The 14,517-nt window shown below is 49.8% G+C and overlaps 4 non-coding genes and 1 pseudogene across 4 annotated transcripts; all 5 read left to right on the top strand.

The window, feature by feature from the left end:
- Nucleotides 1-115: 115 nt before the first annotated feature.
- LOC131738683 (U2 spliceosomal RNA) lies at nt 116-270 on the top strand (annotated as a pseudogene).
- A 598-nt stretch (nt 271-868) lies between these two features.
- LOC131738282 (U2 spliceosomal RNA) lies at nt 869-1,059 on the top strand. Its single transcript, XR_009329846.1, has one exon. It is a non-coding gene; the product is annotated as a U2 spliceosomal RNA (small nuclear RNA).
- A 4,115-nt stretch (nt 1,060-5,174) lies between these two features.
- On the top strand, nt 5,175-5,365 carry LOC131738972 (U2 spliceosomal RNA). Its single transcript, XR_009330140.1, has one exon. It is a non-coding gene; the product is annotated as a U2 spliceosomal RNA (small nuclear RNA).
- Nucleotides 5,366-5,959: 594 nt separating this feature from the next.
- Nucleotides 5,960-6,150, top strand: LOC131738971 (U2 spliceosomal RNA). The gene has a single exon (XR_009330139.1). It is a non-coding gene; the product is annotated as a U2 spliceosomal RNA (small nuclear RNA).
- Nucleotides 6,151-6,740: 590 nt separating this feature from the next.
- LOC131739301 (U2 spliceosomal RNA) lies at nt 6,741-6,931 on the top strand. The gene has a single exon (XR_009330469.1). It is a non-coding gene; the product is annotated as a U2 spliceosomal RNA (small nuclear RNA).
- Nucleotides 6,932-14,517: the final 7,586 nt, after the last annotated feature.

Raw genomic sequence — 14,517 nt, 5'->3', positions numbered from 1 at the left:
ATGTATTTTAAATGCTTTTAAAACAAAATGTATGTCTGTATGCATGAATGTCATCTTTAAAAGAAATGTAAAATGAATGAAAAAAACGAATGGGTGTAAATGTAAAAAATGTAAAATCTCAATAAAAGAGTATTAATATCTGATACGTCCCCTATCAGGGGACCATATATTAAATTGATTTTTGGAATCGGGAGATGGAACAGGGGCTTGCTCCGTCCACTCCACGCATCGGCCCGGTATTGCAGTACCTCCGGGAACGGTGCACACCTTTCTCTAACGTTGGTCAAAGTCAGATCTGGATCTCTCCTGTGAGCATTTTGTCTACCCCTGCTGGAGGGAGAGTGCCAGTGTTGATGCAAGTTTTCCCGCCGTTTTACTTCTTTTTTTTTCTTTCTCTCTTTCTTTCTTTCTCTCTTTCTTTCTCTCTTTCTCTCTTTCTTTCTCTCTTTCTTTCTTGCTGTCTTTCTTTCTTTTATTCACATGTGGTGATGATGTAGACAGCAGCAGGTTGTTTCCTGGGAGCATGCAGCTAACCAGACAAGTGTGGTGGAGCATGTCCCTATGCCTGGACCTAATTAGCAAGCCAGCCAGCCAGCGAGGCACAGTTGTAGTTACCCAAGGCACCTTGCACAGCATAGCAGCTTGGCATGACTATTTGTAAGACGCACTCCGCCAGTTTATGTTTTGTTTTTGGTGTTATGTGTGTGTTTTTGCTTTGTTTTGTTTTCTCCTGCTTAAATTGCACATTTCCCCTCTGGAAGCAGCAGCCCGTTTTTTTGGGGTCTGCTTGTGCTTGAAATTTTGCACCCACCTTTGAATCCCCCTGTGCCGTCCGGGCTGGGGGGCCCCGGGCAAGGGCCAAGTCGCCATCGCTTCTCGGCCTTTTGGCTAAGATCAAGTGTAGTATCTGTTCTTATCAGTTTAATATCTGATACGTCCCCTATCAGGGGACCATATATATAATTGATTTTTGGAATCGGGAGATGGAACAGGGGCTTGCTCCGTCCACTCCACGCATCGGCCCGGTATTGCAGTACCTCCGGGAACGGTGCACACCTTTCTCTAACGTTGGTCAAAGTCAGATCTGGATCTCTCCTGTGAGCATTTTGTCTACCCCTGCTGGAGGGAGAGTGCCAGTGTTGATGCAAGTTTTCCCGCCGTTTTACTTCTTTTTTTTTCTTTCTCTCTTTCTTTCTTTCTCTTTCTTTCTCTCTTTCTTTCTTGCTGTCTTTCTTTCTTTTATTCACATGTGATGATGATGTAGACAGCAGCAGTTTGTTTCCTGGGAGCATGCAGCTAACCAGACAAGTGTGGTGGAACATGTCCCTATGCCAGGTCCTTCTTAGCCAGCCATATACTCTGGCTTCTCTTCAGTTCGAATAAATCTTTCTAAGACTAAGGTTTAGAGGGTAGTGGCATTGCCCGCTCCCTCCGAGGGTCTGTGAGAGGTTTGTTCGGGTGAGGAGGAACAGAATTTTTTTTATTTTTGACTGGCTTTCTTCAGCTCGGCAACTTTTTGGAAGACTAATGCTCAGTCTGGTTTTGGCTTGCCCAATCCAGGCCGAGGGTCTTTCAAGATTTTGTTGACTGTTGAGAGTAGTTTTTTCTTTTTCAGGCGGTTCCCGTTTTTTTCTTTTTCAGGCGGTTCTGGCTTTTCCAGACGTTCCTGGAGTTAGAGAGAAGGAGGACCTACCATCCAGACGACCTTTGAGGACCCTTTGATGACCTAGACGACCTCATCCCCAGCCCTTGATTGTAATCGAGATCCAGACCGAGAGAGCAGCAGGCGCCCAGCAGAGGGCGCCATCTGGGAGGAGCAGAGGGCGGCCCCGGACCCCGAGGAGGTGTCACAGCCACGATTCTTCCTACGTGGTCTCGGTGCCAAGCAGCGCCCCCTACTCCGCCAGGGAAGGACACCGTTCACCTGGGGAGGGGGTCCCTCTTGCGAGGCGACCATCTCCTCAGGGACTAAAGTAATAGTTCCTTCAACTGCCCAGATTTGCTGCTTACGTTGTCTCTTTTCCGTAGAGAGAGACAACCCGGACGTCCAGAGGCTTCTCCCACCCCAATCGGAGGAGCCAGCTGAAGGATGGCGTTCCGGCCAACCCAGGAAACCAGGAGGCACAATGCGGTGCGCTTCACAAGAAACAAGCAAGATGAAACGGAACCAGGACTGACGAGACTGGAGTTCAGCCGGACCATTCTTCAGAGGGGTATGGGTTTTTCCCCTTCTGACTTGAATTGTTTGGTGAAATTGCCAGGGCTTAAGGAAGTGTTTGAGGTCAGTTTTAGGAACCCCCAAAAGTTACAAGAAATGTGGTCCTTTTGGGGGGAGAATAAATATCTCGCTCCATACAAAGAATTTTGTGTGGATGCACTGACAGACAGAGAAATGAAAGTTGTTACTGTCCAATTTTTCAATGAGGCTGTTAGCGACTATGATATTACAACATGGCTTAACCGCTATGGGAGGGTGTCATCAGAAGGGAGGAAAATTACAGATGAAGATGGGGTTTGGACAGGAGCCAGAAAGTGGCTGGTACGCCTTAATGTTGATCCATCGGGCATTGGAGGCGTCCGCCACATTCCAAACTCCATAGTGTTAGGGCCCAACAGAGGGCTGGTATTCTATAATGGGATGCCAAAACTCTGCAGGAAATGTGGGGAATTAGGACACCTGACGGCCGCGTGTACTGTAGTCAAGTGCAGGAACTGCGGCGCCCCCCACGAGACCAGCCACTGCAGAGAAGAGAGGCAGTGCAATTTGTGTGGAAAGAAGGGGCACCTGTTTAAGGACTGCCCCTCTTCCTATGCCAACATGGCCAGAGCCAGCAAGGCAAACATGAACAAGCCTAGGCCTGAGCAGGAAGAGGGAGCAAGTAACAAAGATCAGTCCACATCACCACCAACAGTATCCAAGACCCAGACTCCAGCACCACCATCATCACCAGCACCCCCTCACCCCCCCGCCCCCGAGACATGTCCCGTTTTACGAGGACCCCTTCCCCCAGCCCAGAGAGAGAGTACAACAGCCACTCCACTAGCTCCTCCAGTAGCTCCTCTGATGCAGAACACGAGGCAGGGAGGGAGCCCGGACCCAGCAGCGCCCCCCCCCTGAGTAGGGCCCTCTCAGCGCCAGCACTCCCCCTCGGCTCTCGTTATGACGCCATAAGGATTGAGTCCGTGGGGGAGGAAAGCAAAAGCGACAGTGAAAGTGAGAGTGAGAAGGAGGGGAAGGGAGTGAAGAACCAGCAGAGGGTGGGGAAAAGAAAGGGTAGAGACGAGGGGGGGAAAAGAAAGAAGATCAGGATCAAAGACAGCAAGTTGCAGGTGGCCCCCATAGATCCAAAACCAGCTAATGTCCACACAAAGTCCCCAGTCTTGCCCTCGCAGGCAGAGACGGAGGCGAGTGGGACGGCTACACTGCCGCCTAGTGGGCAGGTAGCAGCCAGCCAGGGCATCCCCAGCCAGCCTTCCCAGTCGTTGGCACAAACCCTAGCACACCTCGCAGAAGAGGTGTTCACTAATGCACCGAGGGAGAGGTCGGGGTCAACACCTTCCCTGACCAGCAGTACCTCTGTAGCAATGACCCTCTTCAAGCGAAGGGCCTCCCTTCAAAGCATCCTTGACCCCCTCCCTTGTATGGGCAAAACCAGGGGCCCCCTAGAGGTCCTCCTAGATACAGCACTGGAGGACATGGGAATACCCCTGGACGCGGTAAGCCAGAAGTCTGCTAACAGCTCCAATTCAACAGACGGTAACAGCCAAAGAATGCTGTCTGTCATAACCCCCCCCCCAGGACAAAGCTGACCCACACGTTCCGAGGGGCCCTGAGCAAGTTCCACCAGACTTACCTTGTGGGGAGTTGAATAGCCCCAACAACTCCACGTACTGTGCATATAAAGACGGTGCCTTCTTGGACGAGGCAGCAGTGAGTACCTTCTCAGGGGTGATGGGAGTTGCAAATAAGCCCAAGCCCCCTCGAAGCAAGCGTAGAGCTAAGAGTAGGAAGAGTGTCCCGACCTCCCAATCATAGTCGCTATGGGGTGGACGCAGCGACTCCTTTTCTTGTTAGCTACCCTGATGGCCCTGATATGTGTGTCTGTTAATGTCAGGAGCATCAGGGAGACACAAAAAAGATTTGATGTACTAAACTATCTAGCTAACTTGAAAGCAGATCTCATCTTTCTGCAGGAGTGTGGTATTTCGTCGAGCCCTGATTATAGGGACCTGAAGGAGAGTTGGACCCTGGGGGACTCCTTCTGGTCGGGCTCCAACATAGCCAGAGCCGACGGAGTAGGTATCCTGTTTAAAAACCCATTTATTACCTCCCGCAGCAGCAGGGAGGTAGAACCTGGTAGAATTCTGAGCGTGGATGTGACATACAACAACACTCCCCTCAGACTGGTCAATGTCTACGCACCCACTAACCAAAACGAAAGAGTTCAATTTTTTCCACAGCTGCGTCCACTCCTGCTGGGGAACGTACCCGTCATCGTGTCAGGTGACTTCAATTGTGCTCTGAGGGACGTAGACCGGAGCAGGCCACGCAACGACGTGGAACGGTGCACACCTTTCTCTAACGTTGGTCAAAGTCAGATCTGGATCTCTCCTGTGAGCATTTTGTCTACCCCTGCTGGAGGGAGAGTGCCAGTGTTGATGCAAGTTTTCCCGCCGTTTTACTTCTTTTTTTTTCTTTCTCTCTTTCTTTCTTTCTCTCTTTCTTTCTCTCTTTCTCTCTTTCTTTCTCTCTTTCTTTCTTGCTGTCTTTCTTTCTTTTATTCACATGTGGTGATGATGTAGACAGCAGCAGGTTGTTTCCTGGGAGCATGCAGCTAACCAGACAAGTGTGGTGGAACATGTCCCTATGCCAGGACCTTCTTAGCAAGCCAGCCAGCCAGCGAGGCACAGTTGTAGTTACCCAAGGCACCTTGCACAGCATAGCAGCTTGGCATGACTATTTGTAAGACGCACTCCGCCAGTTTATGTTTTGTTTTTGGTGTTATGTGTGTGTTTTTGCTTTGTTTTGTTTCCTCCTGCTTAAATTGCACATTTCCCCTCTGGAAGCAGCAGCCCGTTTTTTGGGGGTCTGCTTGTGCTTGGAATTTTGCACCCACCTTTGAATCCCCCTGTGCCGTCCGGGCTGGGGGGCCCCGGGCAAGGGCCAATTCGCCATCGCTTCTCGGCCTTTTGGCTAAGATCAAGTGTAGTATCTGTTCTTATCAGTTTAATATCTGATACGTCCCCTATCAGGGGACCATATATTAAATTGATTTTTGGAATCGGGAGATGGAACAGGGGCTTGCTCCGTCCACTCCACGCATCGGCCCGGTATTGCAGTACCTCCGGGAACGGTGCACACCTTTCTCTAACGTTGGTCAAAGTCAGATCTGGATCTCTCCTGTGAGCATTTTGTCTACCCCTGCTGGAGGGAGAGTGCCAGTGTTGATGCAAGTTTTCCCGCCGTTTTACTTCTTTTTTTTTCTTTCTCTCTTTCTTTCTTTCTCTCTTTCTTTCTCTCTTTCTCTCTTTCTCTCTTTCTTTCTTGCTGTCTTTCTTTCTTTTATTCACATGTGGTGATGATGTAGACAGCAGCAGGTTGTTTCCTGGGAGCATGCAGCTAACCAGACAAGTGTGGTGGAACATGTCCCTATGCCAGGACCTTCTTAGCAAGCCAGCCAGCCAGCGAGGCACAGTTGTAGTTACCCAAGGCACCTTGCACAGCATAGCAGCTTGGCATGACTATTTGTAAGACGCACTCCGCCAGTTTATGTTTTGTTTTTGGTGTTATGTGTGTGTTTTTGCTTTGTTTTGTTTTCTCCTGCTTAAATTGCACATTTCCCCTCTGGAAGCAGCAGCCCGTTTTTTTGGGGTCTGCTTGTGCTTGAAATTTTGCACCCACCTTTGAATCCCCCTGTGCCGTCCGGGCTGGGGGGCCCCGGGCAAGGGCCAAGTCGCCATCGCTTCTCGGCCTTTTGGCTAAGATCAAGTGTAGTATCTGTTCTTATCAGTTTAATATCTGATACGTCCCCTATCAGGGGACCATATATTAAATTGATTTTTGGAATCGGGAGATGGAACAGGGGCTTGCTCCGTCCACTCCACGCATCGGCCCGGTATTGCAGTACCTCCGGGAACGGTGCACACCTTTCTCTAACGTTGGTCAAAGTCAGATCTGGATCTCTCCTGTGAGCATTTTGTCTACCCCTGCTGGAGGGAGAGTGCCAGTGTTGATGCAAGTTTTCCCGCCGTTTTACTTCTTTTTTTTTCTTTCTTTCTTTCTCTCTTTCTTTCTCTCTTTCTCTCTTTCTTTCTCTCTTTCTTTCTTGCTGTCTTTCTTTCTTTTATTCACATGTGGTGATGATGTAGACAGCAGCAGGTTGTTTCCTGGGAGCATGCAGCTAACCAGACAAGTGTGGTGGAACATGTCCCTATGCCAGGACCTTCTTAGCAAGCCAGCCAGCCAGCGAGGCACAGTTGTAGTTACCCAAGGCACCTTGCACAGCATAGCAGCTTGGCATGACTATTTGTAAGACGCACTCCGCCAGTTTATGATTTGTTTTTGGTGTTATGTGTGTGTTTTTGCTTTGTTTTGTTTTCTCCTGCTTAAATTGCACATTTCCCCTCTGGAAGCAGCAGCCCGTTTTTTTGGGGTCTGCTTGTGCTTGAAATTTTGCACCCACCTTTGAATCCCCCTGTGCCGTCCGGGCTGGGGGGCCCCGGGCATGGGCCAAGTCGCCATCGCTTCTCGGCCTATTGGCTAAGATCAAGTGTAGTATCTGTTCTTATCAGTTTAATATCTGATACGTCCCCTATCAGGGGACCATATATTAAATTGATTTTTGGAATCGGGAGATGGAACAGGGGCTTGCTCCGTCCACTCCACGCATCGGCCCGGTATTGCAGTACCTCCGGGAACGGTGCACACCTTTCTCTAACGTTGGTCAAAGTCAGATCTGGATCTCTCCTGTGAGCATTTTGTCTACCCCTGCTGGAGGGAGAGTGCCAGTGTTGATGCAAGTTTTCCCGCCGTTTTACTTCTTTTTTTTTCTTTCTTTCTCTCTTTCTTTCTCTCTTTCTCTCTTTCTTTCTCTCTTTCTTTCTTGCTGTCTTTCTTTCTTTTATTCACATGTGGTGATGATGTAGACAGCAGCAGTTTGTTTCCTGGGAGCATGCAGCTAACCAGACAAGTGTGGTGGAACATGTCCCTATGCCAGGTCCTTCTTAGCCAGCCATATACTCTGGCTTCTCTTCAGTTCGAATAAATCTTTCTAAGACTAAGGCTTAGAGGGTAGTGGCATTGCCCGCTCCCTCCGAGGGTCTGTGAGAGGTTTGTTCGGGTGAGGAGGAACAGAATTTTTTTTTTATTTTTGACTGGCTTTCTTCAGCTCGGCAACTTTTTGGAAGACTAATGCTCAGTCTGGTTTTGGCTTGCCCAATCCAGGCCGAGGGTCTTTCAAGATTTTGTTGACTGTTGAGAGCAGTTTTTTCTTTTTCAGGCGGTTCCAGTTTTTTTCTTTTTCAGGCTTTTCCAGACGTTCCTGGAGTTAGAGAGAAGGAGGACCTACCATCCAGACGACCTTTGAGGACCCTTTGATGACCTAGACGACCTCATCCCCAGCCCTTGATTGTAATCGAGATCCAGACCGAGAGAGCAGTAGGCGCCCAGCAGAGGGTGCCATCTGGGAGGAGCAGAGGGCGGCCCCGGACCCCGAGGAGGCGTCACAGCCACGATTCTTCCTACGTGGTCTCGGTGCCAAGCAGCGCCCCCTACTCCGCCAGGGAAGGACACCGTTCACCTGGGGAGGGGGTCCCTCTTGCGAGGCGACCATCTCCTCAGGGACTAAAGTAATAGTTCCTTCAACTGCCCAGATTTGCTGCTTACGTTGTTTCTTTTCCGTAGAGAGAGACAACCCGGACGTCCAGAGGCTTCTCCCACCCCAATCGGAGGAGCCAGCTGAAGGATGGCGTTCCGGCCAACCCAGGAGACCAGGAGGCACAATGCGGTGCGCTTCAAAAGAAACAAGCAAGATGAAACGGAACCAGGACTGACGAGACTGGAGTTCAGCCGGACCATTCTTCAGAGGGGTATGGGTTTTTCCCCTTCTGACTTGAATTGTTTGGTGAAATTGCCAGGGCTTAAGGAAGTGTTTGAGGTCAGTTTTAGGAACCCCCAAAAGTTACAAGAAATGTGGTCCTTTTGGGGGGAGAATAAATATCTCGCTCCATACAAAGAATTTTGTGTGGATGCACTGACAGACAGAGAAATGAAAGTTGTTACTGTCCAATTTTTCAATGAGGCTGTTAGCGACTATGATATTACAACATGGCTTAACCGCTATGGGAGGGTGTCATCAGAAGGGAGGAAAATTACAGATGAAGATGGGGTTTGGACAGGAGCCAGAAAGTGGCTGGTACGCCTTAATGTTGATCCATCGGGCATTGGAGGCGTCCGCCACATTCCAAACTCCATAGTGTTAGGGCCCAACAGAGGGCTGGTATTCTATAATGGGATGCCAAAACTCTGCAGGAAATGTGGGGAATTAGGACACCTGGCGGCCGCGTGTACTGTAGTCAAGTGCAGGAACTGCGGCGCCCCCCACGAGACCAGCCACTGCAGAGAAGAGAGGCAGTGCAATTTGTGTGGAAAGAAGGGGCACCTGTTTAAGGACTGCCCCTCTTCCTATGCCAACATGGCCAGAGCCAGCAAGGCAAACACGAACAAGCCTAGGCCTGAGCAGGAAGAGGGAGCAAGTAACAAAGATCAGTCCACATCACCACCAACAGTATCCAAGACCCAGACTCCAGCACCACCATCATCACCAGCACCCCCCTCACCCCCCCGCCCCCGAGACATGTCCCGTTTTACGAGGACCCCTTCCCCCAGCCCAGAGAGAGAGTACAACAGCCACTCCACTAGCTCCTCCAGTAGCTCCTCTGATGCAGAACACGAGGCAGGGAGGGAGCCCGGACCCAGCAGCGGCCCCCCCCTGAGTAGGGCCCTCTCAGCGCCAGCACTCCCCCTCGGCTCTCGTTATGACGCCATAAGGATTGAGTCCGTGGGGGAGGAAAGCGAAAGCGACAGTGAAAGTGAGAGTGAGAAGGAGGGGAAGGGAGTGAAGAACCAGCAGAGGGTGGGGAAAAGAAAGGGTAGAGACGAGGGGGGGAAAAGAAAGAAGATCAGGATCAAAGACAGCAAGTTGCAGGTGGCCCCCATAGATCCAAAACCAGCTAATGTCCACACAAAGTCCCCAGTCTTGCCCTCGCAGGCAGAGACGGAGGCGAGTGGGACGGCTACACTGCCGCCTAGTGGGCAGGTAGCAGCCAGCCAGGGCATCCCCAGCCAGCCTTCCCAGTTGTTGGCACATACCCTAGCACACCTCGCAGAAGAGGTGTTCACTAATGCACCGAGGGAGAGGTCGGGGTCAACACCTTCCCTGACCAGCAGTACCTCGGTAGCAATGACCCTCTTCAAGCGAAGGGCCTCCCTTCAAAGCATCCTTGACCCCCTCCCTTGTATGGGCAAAACCAGGGGCCCCCTAGAGGTCCTCCTAGATACAGCACTGGAGGACATGGGAATACCCCTGGACGCGGTAAGCCAGAAGTCTGCTAACAGCTCCAATTCAACAGACGGTAACAGCCAAAGAATGCTGTCTGTCATAACCCCCCCCAGGACAAAGCTGACCCACACGTTCCGAGGGGCCCTGAGCAAGTTCCACCAGACTTACCTTGTGGGGAGTTGAATAGCCCCAACAACTCCACGTACTGTGCATATAAAGACGGTGCCTTCTTGGACGAGGCAGCAGTGAGTACCTTCTCAGGGGTGATGGGAGTTGCAAATAAGCCCAAGCCCCCTCGAAGCAAGCGTAGAGCTAAGAGTAGGAAGAGTGTCCCGACCTCCCAATCATAGTCGCTATGGGGTGGACGCAGCGACTCCTTTTCTTGTTAGCTACCCTGACGGCCCTGATATGTGTGTCTGTTAATGTCAGGAGCATCAGGGAGACACAAAAAAGATTTGATGTACTAAACTATCTAGCTAACTTGAAAGCAGATCTCATCTTTCTGCAGGAGTGTGGTATTTCGTCGAGCCCTGATTATAGGGACCTGAAGGAGAGTTGGACCCTGGGGGACTCCTTCTGGTCGGGCTCCAACATAGCCAGAGCCGACGGAGTAGGTATCCTGTTTAAAAACCCATTTATTACCTCCCGCAGCAGCAGGGAGGTAGAACCTGGTAGAATTCTGAGCGTGGATGTGACATACAACAACACTCCCCTCAGACTGGTCAATGTCTACGCACCCACTAACCAAAACGAAAGAGTTCAATTTTTTCCACAGCTGCGTCCACTCCTGCTGGGGAACGTACCCGTCATCGTGTCAGGTGACTTCAATTGTGCTCTGAGGGACGTAGACCGGAGCAGGCCACGCAACGACCGCTCTAGTAGAGTTTTGTCCTCCGTAATATCTGATTTCTCCCTGTGTGATGCAGGTAAGGACCTGGTGCCTCCCTTTACCTGGGTGAGCTCATCTGGGACCTCCTTCTCCCGTATAGATCTCGTCCTGCATACCAGCTCCCTTACGAAGACGGCAGTAGACACCCAGGCCGTCTTCTTCTCTGACCATAGGCTCCTGCAGGTAACATTGCAGGTCCCTCAGACCTCCCAGATGGGGTCAGGGGTCTGGAAATTAAACACCTCCTTACTCGATGACCCCTCCATAGCTGCAGCCTATAAGAGCAGGCTTGTTGAGTGGACCACTTTGCGTGACCTATTCAACTCCCCTATAGAGTGGTGGGAGATGGTCAAAATGAGAACTAAGGGTTATTTCATAGCAGCAGGCAAGAGGAAAGCAAAAGAAAGGAGGGCCAAATATAAATACCTGAATGCTGCCCTCCAGCGTCTGAGCCTGCTTCAGCTTCGGGGGTTCCCTGTAAGCGACGAGATAGCCCAGACCAAGCTAGATCTTTCAGTGCTTTGTAGGGAGGAACAACGAAAGGTCATGCACAATGCAAAAGTGCAAAAAATCGAGGAAGACGAAAAGTGTACTCGCTTCTTCTTCCAGAAAACGAGGGAGAAGCGGCACTTGATGTCCTCCATGCTCGACAGCAGGGGGAGGATAGTAGAGGATAGTGAGGGAGTGAAAAAAGTGGTAGAGAACTTCTATAGGGACCTGTATAACATCAAAGCTACAGATGACACCCTGATAGAGTGGTTCCTGAGCCAGTTGGAGCCTGACTCAGTGCGGGACGAGGAGGAGGAGGAGAAGGACCCAGAACTCACGCTGGAGGAGCTCACCCAGGCGGTTAAGACCATGAACACCGGTAAGACGCCAGGTCCAGATGGCATCCCGGGTGAGTATTACCATCTTTTTTGGGACACGCTAAAAGTCCATTTAGCGGAGGTCTACAGAGCGGTCTACAGGGAGAAGCGGTTGGGCCCTTCTATGCGGGAGAGTGTAATTACTCTCCTTCATAAGAAAGGGGAAGTTAAAGATCTACGGAATTGGCGCCCAATCAGCCTCCTTTGCGTGGATTACAAGATACTAGCCAAAGCTCTGATGCTCCGGCTACAAGTACACCTCCCTTTGGTCATTGGCCCCGACCAGGCTTGTGGCGTCCCAGGGAGGTCCATCACGGATATTTTAATGTTAACAAGGGACATTCTGGCTTATTCTAGAGAACGGAACCATCCCCTCTGCCTGTTCAACCTTGACCAGGAGAAGGCGTTCGATAGGGTAAGCCATGAATATATGTACAAAGTGATGGACCAGATGAAATTCGCTCCTGGACTTAGGGAGTGGGTTAAAACCATATATACAAACATTAGTACCCGAGTCTTGGTGAACAGGCACCTGACTGGTAAAATATCTATCCAGTCAGGGGTCAGACAGGGTTGCCCACTATCCCCACTGCTATATGTCGTGTGCATTGAACCCCTCCTGCAGGCAATTCGTAGGGATACCAATATAACTGGTTTCCAGCTGCCTGGATCCAACGGGGTCCAGGTCAAAACAACAGCATATATGGACGATGTGTCACTCATTTGCACCAACACATCGTCGGTACCTCGGATTAGTAATATCCTTGAGAAGTACTGCACGGCGACCGGGGCAGTGATTAATAAGTCCAAGAGCGAAGTCTACGTGTCTAAAAATTGGCAGGTAGATAGGGAACTGTCGGACATGTACCCTGTCAAAAAGGACAAAATCAAGATTCTGGGCCTCATTTTCGAGAACAATAGCTCGGGGGCCCAGAGCTGGACGGCGGCCATTAACCAGGTCCGTAAAAAGATTGGCGGATGGAGCACAAGATCCTTAACAATGACGGGTAGAGTATTAATAACCAAGTCTATACTGTTCCCCATCCTCTCTTATGTAGGAAAAATCTTTCCCCCAGACAGGACCACCAAAAAAGTGGTGGACCGCATTATCCACCGCTTTATCTGGGGCAGCAAGATGGAGAGGGTAAAGCGAGCCACTCTGAGTAAAGCCGACAAGAAGGGAGGTAAGGGGGTCCCGGACGTTGTGCAGCTCACCCGAGTGCAGGGGCTCACGCAAACTATCAAGAACATCCAGGCCCTGGACAGGAAGGTATGTTACATGAATCGTTTCTATTTTGCCACCTGTCTCAGGGCCTTGGGCCTCTGCACTATTGATAACACCGTGCCGTACTCCTGGGACCCCCCATTGTATTATAGAACCTTAAGGGACACTATATATAAATTGGGCTTAGATAAAGCAAAATTGGCCTCCTGGGAATACAAGGCTGTAACTAAATATCTTGCCGGTTCCCAGGAAATTGAAAAAGTAGCTACTTTCTCCCTCACCCAAAGCCAAAAAATCTGGGAGAATGTGTCTCACAGCTGCCTCAGTAATGTCCAGAAGGATATAGCATGGAACACCGTCCACAGTGCACTCCCCACTCGAGCGTTCATGTTCAGGAGGGGACTAGCCCAAGTAGAAACATGCCCCTATGCAAAGTGCCGCAAGAGAGAAACACCAGCCCATATCTTCTGGGAGTGTGATGTGGCTGGCAGTGTCTGGCTCTCTGTCTCTGTCTTCCTAAACAGGTTTGCTGACACGGCCAAGATGACCGCTGAGACTGTGCTCTATGGGCCTGCGGGAGGAATCACTACCAGCACAGCTAAGTGCGTTTGGCGTGTCATCAATGTTGTCAAGCAGATCCTGTGGGAAGGCCGTAACGTCTGTGTCTATCACAAGCAGGAGCTAGACACTATCACCACGACCAGAAGGGCACAAACTCTTATCAAGGACTTTGTAATTCTGGACATCCGGACCCTTGGGAAGGACAAGGCCTGCGCGGAGTGGAGGATCGCCGGACTTCAGGACGTGAAGATGGAATAAAGGAAAAAACTGGAACCGCTAGCTCCTAGGAGCGGGACTATGGGGCACCGCTAAGCCTTTTATTTATTTTGTCATGCCAGCATTCCGCCCTTTTTTTAGCTGGCATGACCGTTTTTCAACGGTGCCCTGGTTTTATGTAGTCTTTTGTTTCAGTTTTATGGACTTTTATTTGATTTACGTTGAATGTTTTATTTGATTTTGTTTTGTTTTGTTTTATGTATCTTTAAGATTTTTAATGTAAACTATTAAAAGTTACATTTTAAGTGTTTTAAAATTTTAGAATTTTAACTCACTGTTTTATACACTGTCCCTTTTCCCCTGTCCCTGTTTTAGATCTAGTTTTATGTTCACTTTTGAACCTTTTAGAGAGCACTCCCCGGCCCTCACAAGCACTGGTTTTTTATAGATGGTTCTTTTTTTCCAGTCACTTTTAAAACAGCACAGGTTTTTTTCATGTTGATTTTAATCTGTGTCTGTTTTAACCATGTACAAAGCACAATTGTCTTGGTGTTTTTAAATGTATTTTAAATGCTTTTAAAACAAAATGTATGTCTGTATGCATGAATGTCATCTTTAAAAGAAATGTAAAATGAATGAAAAAACGAATGGGTGTAAATGTAAAAAAATGTAAAATCTCAATAAAAGAGTATTCTCTTCAGTTCGAATAAATCTTTCTAAGACTAAGGCTTAGAGGGTAGTGGCATTGCCCGCTCCCTCCGAGGGTCTGTGAGAGGTTTGTTCGGGTGAGGAGGAACAGAATTTTTTTTTTTTTTTGACTGGCTTTCTTCAGCTCGGCAACTTTTTGGAAGACTAATGCTCAGTCTGGTTTTGGCTTGCCCAATCCAGGCCGAGGGTCTTTCAAGATTTTGTTGACTGTTGAGAGCAGTTTTTTCTTTTTCAGGCGGTTCCAGTTTTTTTCTTTTTCAGGCTTTTCCAGACGTTCCTGGAGTTAGAGAGAAGGAGGACCTACCATCCAGACGACCTTTGAGGACCCTTTGATGACCTAGACGACCTCATCCCCAGCCCTTGATTGTAATCGAGATCCAGACCGAGAGAGCAGCAGGCGCCCAGCAGAGGGCGCCATCTGGGAGGAGCAGAGGGCGGCCCCGGACCCCGAGGAGGCGTCACAGCCACGATTCTTCCTACGTGGTCTCGGTG

Source organism: Acipenser ruthenus, chromosome 10 (assembly GCF_902713425.1).
Source record: "Acipenser ruthenus chromosome 10, fAciRut3.2 maternal haplotype, whole genome shotgun sequence".
Taxonomy (NCBI): Eukaryota; Metazoa; Chordata; class Actinopteri; order Acipenseriformes; family Acipenseridae; genus Acipenser; species Acipenser ruthenus.
This window is presented reverse-complemented; position numbering and strand designations above follow the sequence as displayed.